At 39.4% G+C, this 14,234-nt stretch overlaps 1 pseudogene; it reads right to left on the bottom strand.

Annotated features, from left to right (window-relative positions):
- Positions 1-14,234, bottom strand: part of LOC133634955 (nucleoprotein TPR-like) — a 45,253-nt pseudogene that overhangs the window by 29,249 nt on the left and 1,770 nt on the right.

The raw sequence follows: 14,234 nt of genomic DNA, 5'->3' as shown, positions 1-14,234 counted from the left end.
TGTCCGTCACGTTTTCTCCTCTTTATTGTCCTCGACTGAGAAACTAAAATGTGTTTAAATGTCCGATTTTAACTTTGTGGTGGAGCCACCAGCTTGAGCTTTCCGCTCTGCTCCGCTTGTTTCCTGCAGTCTTTTACTGAGCTGCGCTGCACAAGAGATAATGGGAAATGCGGTTTGCTTCTCAGAATGGCTCACTCAATAGTGTCAGAAAAAAACTACAGTGGAGTGGACTGGAGTGTACTCCCAGTTCTCATTTACCGTAGCGGCAATATTGTGAGAATTTTGAAACTGGAATACCGCGGTGTTTACAACACTGTCACGTCCCTAGGATCTACTAAAAAGCAAAGCATTTCTCTCTTCCAGTAAGTAGTATTATTAGTTTTCAAGTACTAAACGCAACAGTTACTCTTTGCACGAGGACATGTTCTTCTAGCCTAATGCACTGTTTAAATATGAGGGGTGCGTATTAGTAAATCTTTTTTTTTGTATGGGACATTTGGTGGGAACAGAGGCATACCGATTTTCCACACTGTCCGCATTAAGCGAGGGACGGGTAATCAAAATTAATTGCACATGGGGCCAAAACTCAAAACTTACTTTCGATAGTTTGCCTAACAGGAGTCACTGTTGGCGTTAACGCACTTTTTGTGTCTTTTTACGCATTGAAATCAGAAAGGACGTGCATTTCCGGAAGTCCGCATGTCCCTGGCACGTGGATTTTTTTTTCCCCCCAACCCTGCCTTCTCCGGGTCAAAACTCCGGTTTGCTTGTTTTTTTAATCGATTATCGCTTTCCGCCATTGTTTTATATTTGTCGGGTCACATTGTCATCCCTGTTTATTGCATTTTTATTGGTTTGACTTCAAAGTAATGACCTTTCTGGTACAATTTCTTGAATTTTGATTCGTAGAAAGTTTTATCAATCACAAATACTGCATTTCCGGTATTAGGATTCCCACGTGTTATTGTTTTCGTCATGGCGAGCAATAAAACCAAGAAGCGAAGCTTCAATGAAAAGTGGCTTCAGGAGCCACTTTTCAGCAAACGGCTCACTTATGAAGATGGAAAGATGTTTTGCACGCCATGTAAACGGGCTAAGAAAAATAACACCTTTACGACCGAGTGCACTGATTTTCAAAGATCCAGCCTCACCAGGCACCAAAAAACATCATGTTACACTTTTCCTGCTTGTCGGGAAACGTGACGTTCCCTCCAGGGCCAATATATTGTCGGGGGTAACACCCTACACATTACCCGGCAGTGGGTCCCTACAGTTCCGCTCTTAGGTCGGAATGCCGAGGCCGTCGATTCGTTACAACTCTTTATGTTCTCCACAAAGCCAACCGGACATCCACTATGCCCACATACTGCCATTCTTAAAGGAGCGCGCGCGCACACACACACACACACACACACACACACACACACACACACACACACACACACACACACACACACACACACACACACACACACACACACACACGCGCACGCACGCACACACACACACAATTTCCACAACAATCAGTTCACAAGTTCGCCGAATTGGCTGGGAAGCAGTCAACAAGCTTTTTTGGCGCTCTGAGAAGAGAAGAGGAGGCAATTAATGACAGTGTTATTAGCCAGCTGCGGACTGTGTATTACTTGGCCAAAGAGCACCTCCCCTTGTCAAAGTTCCCAAGCCTGATTGAGCTGCAAAAGTCCAGTGGTACCAGCAAACCGGTAGTTTACGGCAATCACAAAGCCAGAGATGAAATGCTAGAGGCATTGAGTGCCACTGTATTAAATGACATTGAACCTAACTTGCGAAATTCTAAGTTTATAGGCATGATTTGCGATTAAAGTGGAGATGTGGCGGTTTTTAAATGACTGTTGATCTACATACAGGTGAGAATAATAATTTAAATGTGTCATATGCATGTATGCCCTGGCACTTGATAATCATAATTTCATGACCGAAGCAAAAAACTGAAATAAATACACCTACAACTTATTAAATAAAAATATAGAAAAAAATACCGGCAGCGGTAAAGTTTAGATCCATGAAGGAAAGAAGAAAGTGAATGAATGTTTATAACTGAATACATTTACATATGCAGAAATATTTGTTTTCTTTTGTATTATTTTTTTGATGAATTATGTAACGTTTGACAACTTTTTTCCAAAACACAATATAGAATGTGAGATATAACAGGATAATGCATACATTGATCATTTGTTTTCAAAACGGTTACAACAAAGTGAGACCCCAATAATTTACTGTGGGACCCCATTTTTATGACTTGATGGGGTCCCTGGGACCCCATTTTGAAGATTCCTAGCGCCAACACTGAGGAGTTATGTTTTGTCTTTTCTTAATTCATTTTCTGTAATTGTAATTTGTTTCATGAAATGTAATAAGTGTTTTGCACTTCCAGGCCACCGTACATGACTACATGTACAGCAAACTAGACAATTATGGGACTAAGGTAGCATCAAGTGAGACAATTTGTGGACCACAGATTATTCAGGTGTGTCACTGACCTGTGACCGAGCCTTCCAGCGCTTGATCTCCTCGTCCAATAATTTTTTTTCCATTTGCAGCATGCCACTTTTCTCACTTAGCTCAGTGTTTGCCCGTCGCAGTGGCAAAACGTCTAACTCCAATTTTTGGACCTGAAAAATAAATGGTATATTCTAGAGAAACTACCAGCCACACAGACTGTGTAAAAGCTATATTGTGAAGAAAATTTCTGAAATGCAGCTTTAGAAGTCAACTAAAATACAGTTCCTCCAAAGGATTGATAGAGTCAGTGTATCTTGTCAACTTTCACTTCTAACTGAACCATATGAATATTGTTGGAACAAAGAATACCATACAAACACCGTACAATTATAGAAACAGAAAATATACCTTAGCTTGGATTTGCTGCAGTTCCTGCTCCAATTTTTCTTTTTCCTCTCGAAGCATCTTGTTTGTCTCCATTAGGATGCTCATAGTTTCTGTTTTTTTCATCAGCTCATCATGCTGGGCCAAGGTCTTTGCAGTCACCTGACACACGAGAGAGTTGGGTCGAACAATATTGTTCCGTTTAATCTCAGATATTATATTTAGAAATGTTCCAAACAGGGTTTTATACTGCCAATTCCGATCTTCCATGAGTGAGCTCGGCCAATACCGATCACATGTATTAACTGTATCCATCCATTTTCTACGGCTTGTCCCTAAATTTGTCAATTTGTTTATGGTGAGGGCTATTGAGAGTGTAACAATATTAACACAATACTTAAGTAATTAGAAAAACGTATTCTCTTTAACTACGTGTTAGAGCAATAATACCCGACAACTAAACAAAAGTTACCATCTACTACTCAATTAAATCCTTTAGTTTTAGCCCTCAAAGTCCTCCTGTGTCCAGGGAATTTGTTAAGTGAGTTTGTAAACATACAAACAAAAACAAAACAAAAAAAACTAAAAAAATTATTTTCAAAAAATAAAAATATCTAAGTAATCTCTAGTATTTGTCATATACTGATACCACTTTTGTATCAACACCACCAAATAATTTGTCGATCTGCCCTTCTCTTACGTGTCATGTACTGACTGTAACAATGCTGACACACTAACAGTTATTTTACTCTCTCTCTAGACCAGGGGTGGGCAATTCATTTTTACCGGGGGCCGCATGAGCAACCCGAGCACTGCTGGAGGGCCACATTGACAATATTTCAATTAAATTTTGCTCAATATTTTTTTTTATATATACCGTAAGATAAATAATAATAATAATAATAATTAATAATAATAGTAATACTTCAACATAGTGTGTGTAACAGCATTCCATGACTAATATAAATAAATTAACATTAATAATAAATGACAGTAAAATAAGCACACGTATGACTGAGGAGTCATAGTGTAACTTTGTGTGGTGTTTGAGTTGTCCGACTTTTTGTGTGGCCATAAACGCACCAGTGGTTTAGTGCTATGCGTGTTGGTGACAGATGACAAGTTGGTTTTGGCCTGGTTTGTACGACAGAAAATTACTAGTTTTTCGATATAGAAGTGTTTTACTCATGTTTTTGGTGTGGTTATGTCCGAATATAAACAGTTTTGCTCAATAAAGTGATCGATATAATTCCTGTCCTCGAAGCATCTCGATAGACGTTACAATAATTGAACGGTGTTCAATTGAACGGTGTTGACGAACACCGTTAGGGCCGCTTGTTGTCACTGTCACTCAGAGTTGCATTGCAAAATTACATAGAATAAATATGTTTATTTTGTTTAGAATTCAGATGGGATTTGATTTGGTGCGCGGCATATATTTGCTGCGCGCAGCAGACGCTTGAGCAGTGCGCAATTGCGCAGGCACGCACCTTATAGGGAACGTTGCTTTGCAGTCAATGTCTTGTTGGAAACACGCCATTCTTCATCAACTTTTCTCTTTTTAGCGTCTCGGGTGTAAAGCGTGCATCACTTGTCGCTGCATGTGCACCTTCACTCGCAGGTTACACACGGACACACGCCCATGAATAATACTTTTCAAAATAAAAGCAGCACAGTTGTATTGCGCGCACGACATAGATGTTTTTTCAACTTTATTTTGTAATTAATGATTGCAGCTGTTCACATTCACTCACAATCACGCACACGTCCACACGGAAGTAATACAAATAACGATTTTCAAAACAAAAGCAGCACCGTTGTATTGCACACTCGACATAGATACTTTTTAAAATGTATTTTGTAATTTATAATTGGCCTCACGCGGGCCGGACAGGGACGCACAAAGGGCCGGATGCGGCCCCCGGGCCGCAGAATGCCCAGGTCTGCTCTAGACTCTTATTAATTTCTTGCTGCTTACTTTCCCCTGCAATGTGGTTCCATCTACACTTCGACTTTACTAAGCAATTATTTCTCGTTGTTGTCTAAAGTTAGCTTAGCTATTACCATGCCTGCTACTGGCTTGCTACCAGTGTGTAACACGCTTAGCTTTGTAACGGAGGTGATTATTTTAAGCTTAAAGGAGCGGCTCCGCACTGTGTATGGAGACTAGGGCTGCAACTAACAACTACTTTGATCATCGATTAATCTGTCAATTATTACTTCGATTAATCGATTAATAATCGGATAAAAGAGACAAACTACATTTCTATCCTGTCCAGTATTTTATTGAAAAAAACAGCATACTGGCACCATACTTATTTTGATTATTGTTTCTCAGCTGTTTGTAAATGTTGCAGTTTATAAATAAAGGTTTATAAAAAATAAAAAAGTAGCCTCTGCGCATGCGCATAGCATAGATCCAACGAATCGATGACTAAATTAATCGCCAACTATTTTTATAATCGATTTTAATCGATTAGTTGTTGCAGCCCTAATGGAGACACTTAATTAAAAATAAATACAGTTTCAGCTGGAGAGGGATCTGCATTAAAAGGCCTTAATTAGCAATTGCGATCACCTACTTTTTCGATGTGCGATCGATCTGCACATCCCTAATATTAGCTTATTTTACTAATTCACAAAAGTAAATATTCACACCACAAAATGTTGTTTGACACACGCTCTTATATAATTGAATGAGAAAGGGTGTAAAAATGTTGACTGTTACCGTATAGATAGACCAACAAAACGTTTAATGGAGAAAAACACCTTTCTTTCACCGATTTTTTAAGTATTCTTTTTGACAGTGCGGCAAACAATAGTTATTAGTAACAGTAGGAATCAGGAGAATAGAAACATACCTGCATCTTTTCTTGAGCAGCACTTAAGCTGTCCTGCAGTTCTTTTACTTCTTGCTCCAAGTGTGCAACCCTTACACGGTAACGCAAACTCTCCCCTTGTGCAAACTCATAACGCGATTCTGCAATCTCCTTTTCACGACGCACAAACCTGTGACACAATGGGGAAATGTTTGCAAGTACTGTGTGTCTTTTTTACTTTCATGTCATTTAAAGGTACTCTACCATGTTGTCTCCATCAAATAAAAGCTACGGTCCTTCTCATTCCCTTATCTGTGCAGAATTAGTTTAGCTGTGTAATATAGTTCCTACCTAAGAATCTCAAGGACTTGGTCTTGAGATTTGCCTTCTTCAGACAGGGAGATGTTCAGAGGACTGACATTTGCACCACGATGCAAATTTTCAGCCATCTTGCTACTCATTGCCTGGATTTGCTCGTGCAGGAGGGTGTTCTGCTTCTGCAACTCTTCATACCTGCTCTCTATCTTGGACATCTCCTCCTTGGAGATCACAGAATAGAACACAATTTTAAGACATCAATTTCATTACTCATCTAATCCAGTTTGGTCGAATTACCTTGAGGATCTTTTCCTGCTCCCCCCAGGAGATCCTAGCCTCTATTAGCTCAGCATTAACTCGTTGGAATCTTTCCTCCAGTTGATGTCTAAGCTCAGAGGCCTGCAGGACTTGAGTCTTAGCATCCTGGAGAGCCTTCACATCTGCTGCGTGCAGTATCATCTCTTTCTCATACTTCTCTTGAGCTTCGGCCGTTAGTTTAGCCTTAGAAATGGGAGAGAAATTTCTAAATGTACCATTATTAAACACAATCTAAGTTCTTGAATGATTAATAAAAATCTAAAGGCCAATAAACGTTATTGTTGCCTTTTACCTGCTCTTGGCAGTCATGTAAAGCTTGTTGCTGCTGGGCTTCAGCAGCGGATAAACGCTGCAGTGCTACCTGATGTTCCGCCTGGGTACTGTTTAGATTCCTTCTAAGACCCTCCATCTAATACGGAGAAAAATATGCAATTAAAAAAAAAAAACAGTAATGTAATTTTTAGAATTATGTGCTAAATTTTCACAGACCGATATAACATATAAAATGGATTACCTGCTCATTTAAAGAGGCAATGGTCTTCATGTTTTGCGCTACGATATTCAGTTTTTCTTTTTCTGCATCCAAGAGCTTCTCCTCAAGCCTGCGGTGCAGCGCCTCGGCCTCCTTCATGCGAAGTTCAATGGATGCACGGGCCTGCTCGGTTACCTACACAAAAAACATTTGAAAATATGGTCTATTGGGAAACATAAACTTCTTTTGCTGCTGTATTAGAAATCTGCTTACAAACAAAACCTGTATTTTTAAAAGAAAAATGTTTTTTTTGCAAAAAAGTCTTCTGTTGGTTCTTTTTTATTGATGTTGCTATACAATACTTATTTTTTATTAAATCACATTTTATTTGTCTCTTACTTCTTCTCTCTTTAGCACTTTAAAATTCCAGAAATATAAAGTGCATAATACATAAAATATATTATCAACCATTATAAACAGTATACAGCTTATGTGTGTACCAGTTTCCATAAAGGCTACTAGTGGTGTCCCAATACATCATTGTCACTTCTGATACGATACAGATATTGGAGCATTAACTATTGTCCGATACGGATATTGATCGTATTTATAAGTGTGTGAATAGGTGAATGTACTGTATATTGTAAAGCAGTTTGGAAATTGTTTCAGGTATAGTAAAGTGCTATATAAATAAACTCATTTACCATTTATTTAATTCAATACAATATTAGCAGAAATCATAAACTTTTATTATCTTATAGTGTAGAATGTATATTTAGTGTGGAATGTTAGAAAAGGTTTGATCAAGTGAAATTACTCAGAGAACAACGGTAGGTTTGAATAAGACTAACCCATTTATTCTTAACTGTCTGGAATGGACTTATGCTGTCTTGTAGTTGATGTGGAGTGCTATGTTTTTTGTGTGAAACCTAGCAGCCACAAATATTAATTAACTTAAAACTCAAGAAGCAGTAAGTTGATGCCGATATGGTTATTACTGGATACTTTCTAATATGCTTTTTTTCTGCCTTGGTGGTTTTGTATCTGTAAGTAATATGCAACTATAAATATTGGGTACCGGTACTTGTTTATATTTACACAGGTGTTATAGGCTGCAATATTGTTCAATTAAGAACACTTATTAGTGCAGTCCATAGCCTAACATGCTTACCTTTTGTAAAGGATTTCACTAAAATACAAGAAAAGACAAACTTTGTGTGCTTATTGGAAGATATTTAGCAATTAACTGGCTATCCAGCTCTGTACAGGAAAAGGCACTGCTTGTATCAGAGCGCTCTCTTAGAAATTTTTGATGCAAGCCAACAAAATCAGATACATGTTTTTTTGCCAGTATCGGACTGATATCAGATAAATTTAGATCTGGAGCTTACTTCACCTGTTTTTCTTTCTCCAGAGAGTCCTCCAGACTCTGAGCCATGGCTCTGTACTGCTCCATGCTGGAAGTGGTTGTCCTAACGCTCTCTGCCAGATTCTCTGCCCTTGTTTCAGCCTGTAGCAAGCGGCTCTGAAGATCTTCACGCTCTTGACTTGAAACTTGTAAACCGGAGAGCAGGAGAAAGTCAGTAATTGTTAAAAAAAAAAAACAACAACAAAAAAACCCAACTGTGTTTACTCTATATACTATAGGTCTGGTATCACATGTACTACTGGAACAAATCATCACAAGATAGTTTAAAGCCAGTCAAGTGACTATTTGGGTCGGTAAACTGGATGAATGTTGGTGTATACTAGAGTGGTAATAGTCATCTTTGTGCACAATAAATAATAACTAGTGTATCTTGCTCAATATAATAGTATCTACTGTGTGTTTGTTTGCTCCAACCTCTAGTTACGGGCGTGGAGGGGGAGCCCAAGATGTGACGTGGTTCACTGCAACCCTGTTGCACTCTGAGGGAGTTAAGCTCTACTTCTGCAGCATTCAACATATCTTTCGTCCTCTGGTGTAGCGCCACCTGGGTCTCCAGTTGCCGCTTTGCTTCTATTACCTGAATCTTAGCAGATCAAAAAGATTGAGTATTATGAATAGTCTTTCTGACCCCAGGTCAATGTAGGGTTTTAGAATTGTGCAATCTATGAGGAAATTTGGAAAAAGAGTCAAACTGTTAGGTCCTACAAACCATGGCCTAAAATAGACACACAAGAGACCAAAAACATTGCTTACTTCCTGGTTTCTGCTCAGCAAATGCCGCTGTTCCACCTCCTGTTCCAACCTCTTCTGCAGCTGTGAAATCTCTTGTTCCTGCTTCTCAATCTGACTGTTGAGACGCTGACGTGTGTCAGTATCTGAGCGCTCAAGCGTGGCCTATAAAACATAACAATAAGCGCTCAAGCGTGGCCCATAAAACATAACAATAATTCATATTGTGAACTCCGTGGATGCCAGTGTGTGATATAATCCACGTTTACCTGAATAGCCTGAAGATTGGTCAGCACCATTTTTTGGCTTTGGTGCTGGCTCTGGATTTTCTCTTTTTCTTCATTCAACCTAGCCTCAACCAGCTTAAGCATGTCTCTCTCTTTACGCAGACCCTCAGAAAGACCCTTAGGGGTAAAATAAATAACCGTTAAATGGTGAGACATCAAAAAAATATACACGGTAGTTTCTCTAGGTTATGTAAACAAATACCTCTGCCATTGAAAGCTTTTCCTGAGCAGCTCGTAGATCCTCAGTTAATGTATGGATGGTTTGCTCATGCTTCTGTGTCGTACTGGTCATCTTTTGCTCTTTCTCTCGGAGGGAGGCAATCTCTTTCCTGTAGCCCTCAACATTGTCCTGTAGCATCTCATACCTAAAATTGTGAGCGAATTAAGTTAAATAGAAAGGGTTCTGCTTTCAGTGTTATAACACACCTCTTGGAAGCGAACTCCAGCTGTGTTGCAGTCTTGGCATTCTGGGAGCGGAGGTCTGATAGCTGCTCCAGAAGTTTGTCGTTTTGCTTGGTCAGTGCCTTGTCGCTCTCTACTCGCTCTTTCTTATAGGAAGAAAACACCTCCTGCAGCTGCAATAAGCAACAATACCAATTTTCACATCACAATTTATTCTAAGTAATAAATACTGCTCTAATGGGATGTGTACTGGAACTCCAGACCATAATGACACATGTGCTGTTATAAACAATAGTAACCAGGTAGACAAAATGTATATTAGTGAAGGGCTGGGAGATTATATGATCATGATCGTTGATTACGATTAATTTGAGCTTGATCATGGTGATCAGCTGTTAGCATATTTCCTCGATCACACATGGGGGAAATGTCTGTTAGAAGTTACCACAATAGTAAACAGTATGGGATATAATCTTGCACGGAACAATCCGCCTTTATTGACTGTGACCATGTGTGTGTGTGTGTTTGTGTACGTTTGCGTGAAAGTGTATCTGCAGACAGACACACTGTGTTCTTTTTGTTTGTTTGCGGATAAAAAAATGTTACCTTTTTTTTCCTGATATTGTTTCCTTGGTTACCTGTACAATTGCACCATGGGTAAACACAATCATATATATGAACAAAAGGACAGTTGTCATGTTAACATACATTACCTCGATCAAACATGGTGAAAATGTTTGTTACAAGATACTGTAGTTGTAAACAGTAGGGATGCGGTACTCGGTATAATCCTTATTTCAGTGTATTCATATAGTGGCACTAAAATAAGGTGTAGTTTATTGCCATGTCAACTGTCATGCAGTGTTGCGATTGACAATATTTTTTTGCAGTAAGCATCTAGCTAAAATGCTTAAGCTGAAACACATGAAAGGTTGGTTGTATTTAATCTAAAAAAGGACTCACCCACCTGGAGCATTGTGCAAATAATGTATTGTGGAACATAGGGATGGGCAATATGGCCCGAAATCTATATACCGTATTTTTCGGAGTATAAGTCGCACAGGCCGAAAATGCATAATAAAGAAGGAAAAAAACATATATAAGTCGCACTGGAGTATAAGTCACATTTTTTGGGGAAATTTATTTGATAAAATCCAACACCAAGAATAGACATTTGAAAGGCAATTTAAAATAAATAAAGAATAGTGAACAACAGGCTGAATAAGTGTACGTTATATGAGGCATTAATAACCAACTGAGAACGTGCCTGGTATTTTAACGTAACATATTATGGTAAGAGTCATTCAAATAACTATAACATATAGAACATGCTATACGTTTGCCAAACAATCTGTCACTCCTAATCGCTAAATCCAATGAAATCTTATACGTCTAGTCTCTTACGTGAATGAGCTAAATAATATTATTTGATATTTTACAGTAATGTGTTAATAATTTCACACATAAGTCGCTCCTGAGTATAAGTCGCAACCCTGGCCAAACTATGAAAAAAACTGTGACTTATAGTCCGAAAAATACGGTAACTATATATATTGCAGCCCAATGTCATAACTATATATATTTTCACAATATAATATTTGGTATGTAAATGTTAATATAACAATTTCAAAACAGGTTACAAAGGGTCATACTTTGGCTACTGACATATTCGGTAACATATTGCGTAATTTCTGGTTATATAATTTTCTCAAAACTACTATTAATTTACTTGATAAGTTTCTGGTAATAACTGGTTACTTTCTGTTGTAACATGGGTCTATCAACACCTCTTTTAAAATGTAAGAGACACTTATTCTTCTGTTTTAATACTTTAAATTAGTTTTGGACGATACTAAAAACTTGGGTATCGATTCAATACCAAGTAGTCACAGCGGTATCATTATTCATAATATTTTCACGATCATTGAATGATTGAATTTTTTATCACAATTATAATCAGACAGTAACACAGGATGGGGGTGTAACAATATCAGTTAAATAATTAAATTATTTCCTACTACTCTGATTTAAATCCTTACATTTTTGCCCTTTAACACCTCCTGTGTCTAGGGACTTATTTTTTGAATTTGTAAACAATAACTAAAAGAAAACTTTTTTTTTAATATAAAAAATATATGTATATATATAATATAATTTATGTATATAAATATCTGGCCAGGATCTTCAGCTCTCACTGGATTGGTTCGCAGCTGAGTGTGAAGCGACTGGGATGAGAATCAGCACCTCCAAGTCCGAGTCCATGGTTCTCGCCCGGAAAAGGGTGGAGTGCCATCTCCGGGTTGCGGAGGAAACCCTGCCCCAAGTGGAGGAGTTCAAGTACCTCGGAGTCTTGTTCACGAGTGAGGGAAGAGTGGATCGCGAGATCGACAGGCGGATCGGTAAGGCGTCTTCAGTAATGCGGACGCTGTATCGATCCGTTGTGGCGAAGAAGGAGCTGAGCCGGAAGGCAAAGCTCTCAATTTACCGGTCGATCTACCTTCCCATCCTCACCTATGGTCATGAGCTTTGGGTTATGACCGAAAGGACAAGATCACGGGTACAAGCGGCCGAAATGAGTTTCCTCCGCCGGGTGGCGGGACTCTCCCTTAGAGATAGGGTGAGAAGCTCTGCCATCCGGGGAGAGCTCAAAGTAAAGCCGCTGCTCCTCCACATCGAGAGGAGCCAGATGAGGTGGTTCGGGCATCTGGTCAGGATGCCACCCGAACTCTCCCTAGGGAGGTGTTTAGGGCACGTCCGACCGGTAGGAGGCCACGGGGAAGAGGGAAGTCTGGGCTTCCCTGCTTAGGCTGCTACCCCCGCGACCAGACCTCGGATAAGCGGAAGAAGATGGATGGATGGATAAAAAATATCAATCTAACCACTGCGGTATCGATCTTATACTGATACTAAACTTGGTATGGTTACTGTCAATATTTGTATTGATCCGCCCATCTTTGTTTACATTCAAAAGGTCCAGCTTGCGTTCAGCTTGTTTTACTACGGCGTGTAGTCTAGCATTTTTAGCTATTCCTTGTCCTCCAAAGATGATTATGTAGAAAGTTTATTTGCCGCCATGGAGGCGATTATTATTGACTGAGGAGTGGCTTTTCACTGTGGAGGATGTTAGCCAATAGCAACAACGCTACAGTGCTTTGAGTATGCATTAGTTTTCTTGTTGTGGTCAAATTTGTGGGAGACTGCTATTATGTGTCAACCTGCATCATCACGAAATAAAGGTATTAAAAGCTCTATTGTCGGTCACATGTTTATCATTTATATTATATATCGTCTATATTGCACAACCTTATTACACAACTTAATTTTGTTTAATTTATATACGACTTGTATGTAAGATTAACTAGCTCATTTACATGTAAATTTACAGTACAAACAAGCAATCAAAAAGTTGTCTTCAAGGTTACCGTTCTAAACTGAGTTGTGGTGTACATTACTGCATTGAACTTTAAAATAGTAAATTAAGCAAACAGATTTTCAATAAGGCTATACACCTGCTAACACTTCTGTAGCATTTAAATTTGGAGAGAAAACATGACATGCTAACATTCGCTAGCTGTGTTTACCTGTCTCAAGGCTGCCTTGGCCTCCAACGCTTCAGCGGAATCGGTTGCAATGGAAACAAGTGCAGCGGGTGTCCCGTGGTAGGAGTGGATGCAGGTGAACGGCGAGGCGTGGACGTGAGGGTGAACTCCTCAGGTGATTTACCTTAAACAGAAAGGCATGCAGCCGTTTAAACACTGCTATGCAGATTGAATGTAATTCTTAACGGGGCTGCACACAATATTCAATCTCTTTGAAAATATTTTTTTCTATCCCTTATACTCAGTGAGGATCGTTACCTTGCTGAGGGAAGCTAACTCCTGTAGCTTGGGCAAACAGCACCCGGTACATGTCCCTCTGCTTCATGATGGACTCAGTCATCTTTATCTGCTGGCTGCGTTGCTCCCTCAGAGAATCCACCTCAACCAGCGTGTTCTCCAAACTCTTCTCCACTTCAATGCGCCTGTGATCGTTAATCTTGATTAGCTTTGTATCAACAGTAATTTTTGGAGGAAAAGCTTCAACACAATGCTGGAGCCCATCTAGATAGAGGTGGGGTTACACCCTGAACTGGCTTGCAAGTCAAATATCAAGACACATGAAAAAACAATGAAGAAGAATCATATAACACTTGAAAATAAAATAAAAAAAGTATTAGCATACTTATTGCCATAGTCTTCCAACTCTTCTTTCTCTTGGGCCTCACTGAGATCCCTGAGGGCCACCAGTAAACGCTGATTCTGCTTCTGTAACTCATCCACACTTCGGAAAGTCACCAGGTGTTGACTGATCACTTCTGAGGTGCTGCTGACATCTACTGAGCTCAACTCCTCATCTAGAACCACATGGTTTCCCCGGGCCTCCTCGAGCTCAATAAGGAGCACACGAACCTGGCGGGAGAAAAACTTTTAAATTTTTTGATCTAAAAACATAACCTCAACAAGCTCTTTGAAAGAGAAACCTACCTGCTGCGCCAGGTCTGCAAGCTGGAGGTCACACCTTCGATTGTCCCTTTCTAAGACAGTGGAGCGCTT

The sequence above is a fragment of the Entelurus aequoreus genome, linkage group LG19, assembly GCF_033978785.1.
Source record: "Entelurus aequoreus isolate RoL-2023_Sb linkage group LG19, RoL_Eaeq_v1.1, whole genome shotgun sequence".
NCBI classification, from domain to species: Eukaryota; Metazoa; Chordata; class Actinopteri; order Syngnathiformes; family Syngnathidae; genus Entelurus; species Entelurus aequoreus.
Note: the sequence above shows the minus strand (reverse complement) of the source record. Positions and strands in the feature narration are given on the sequence as shown.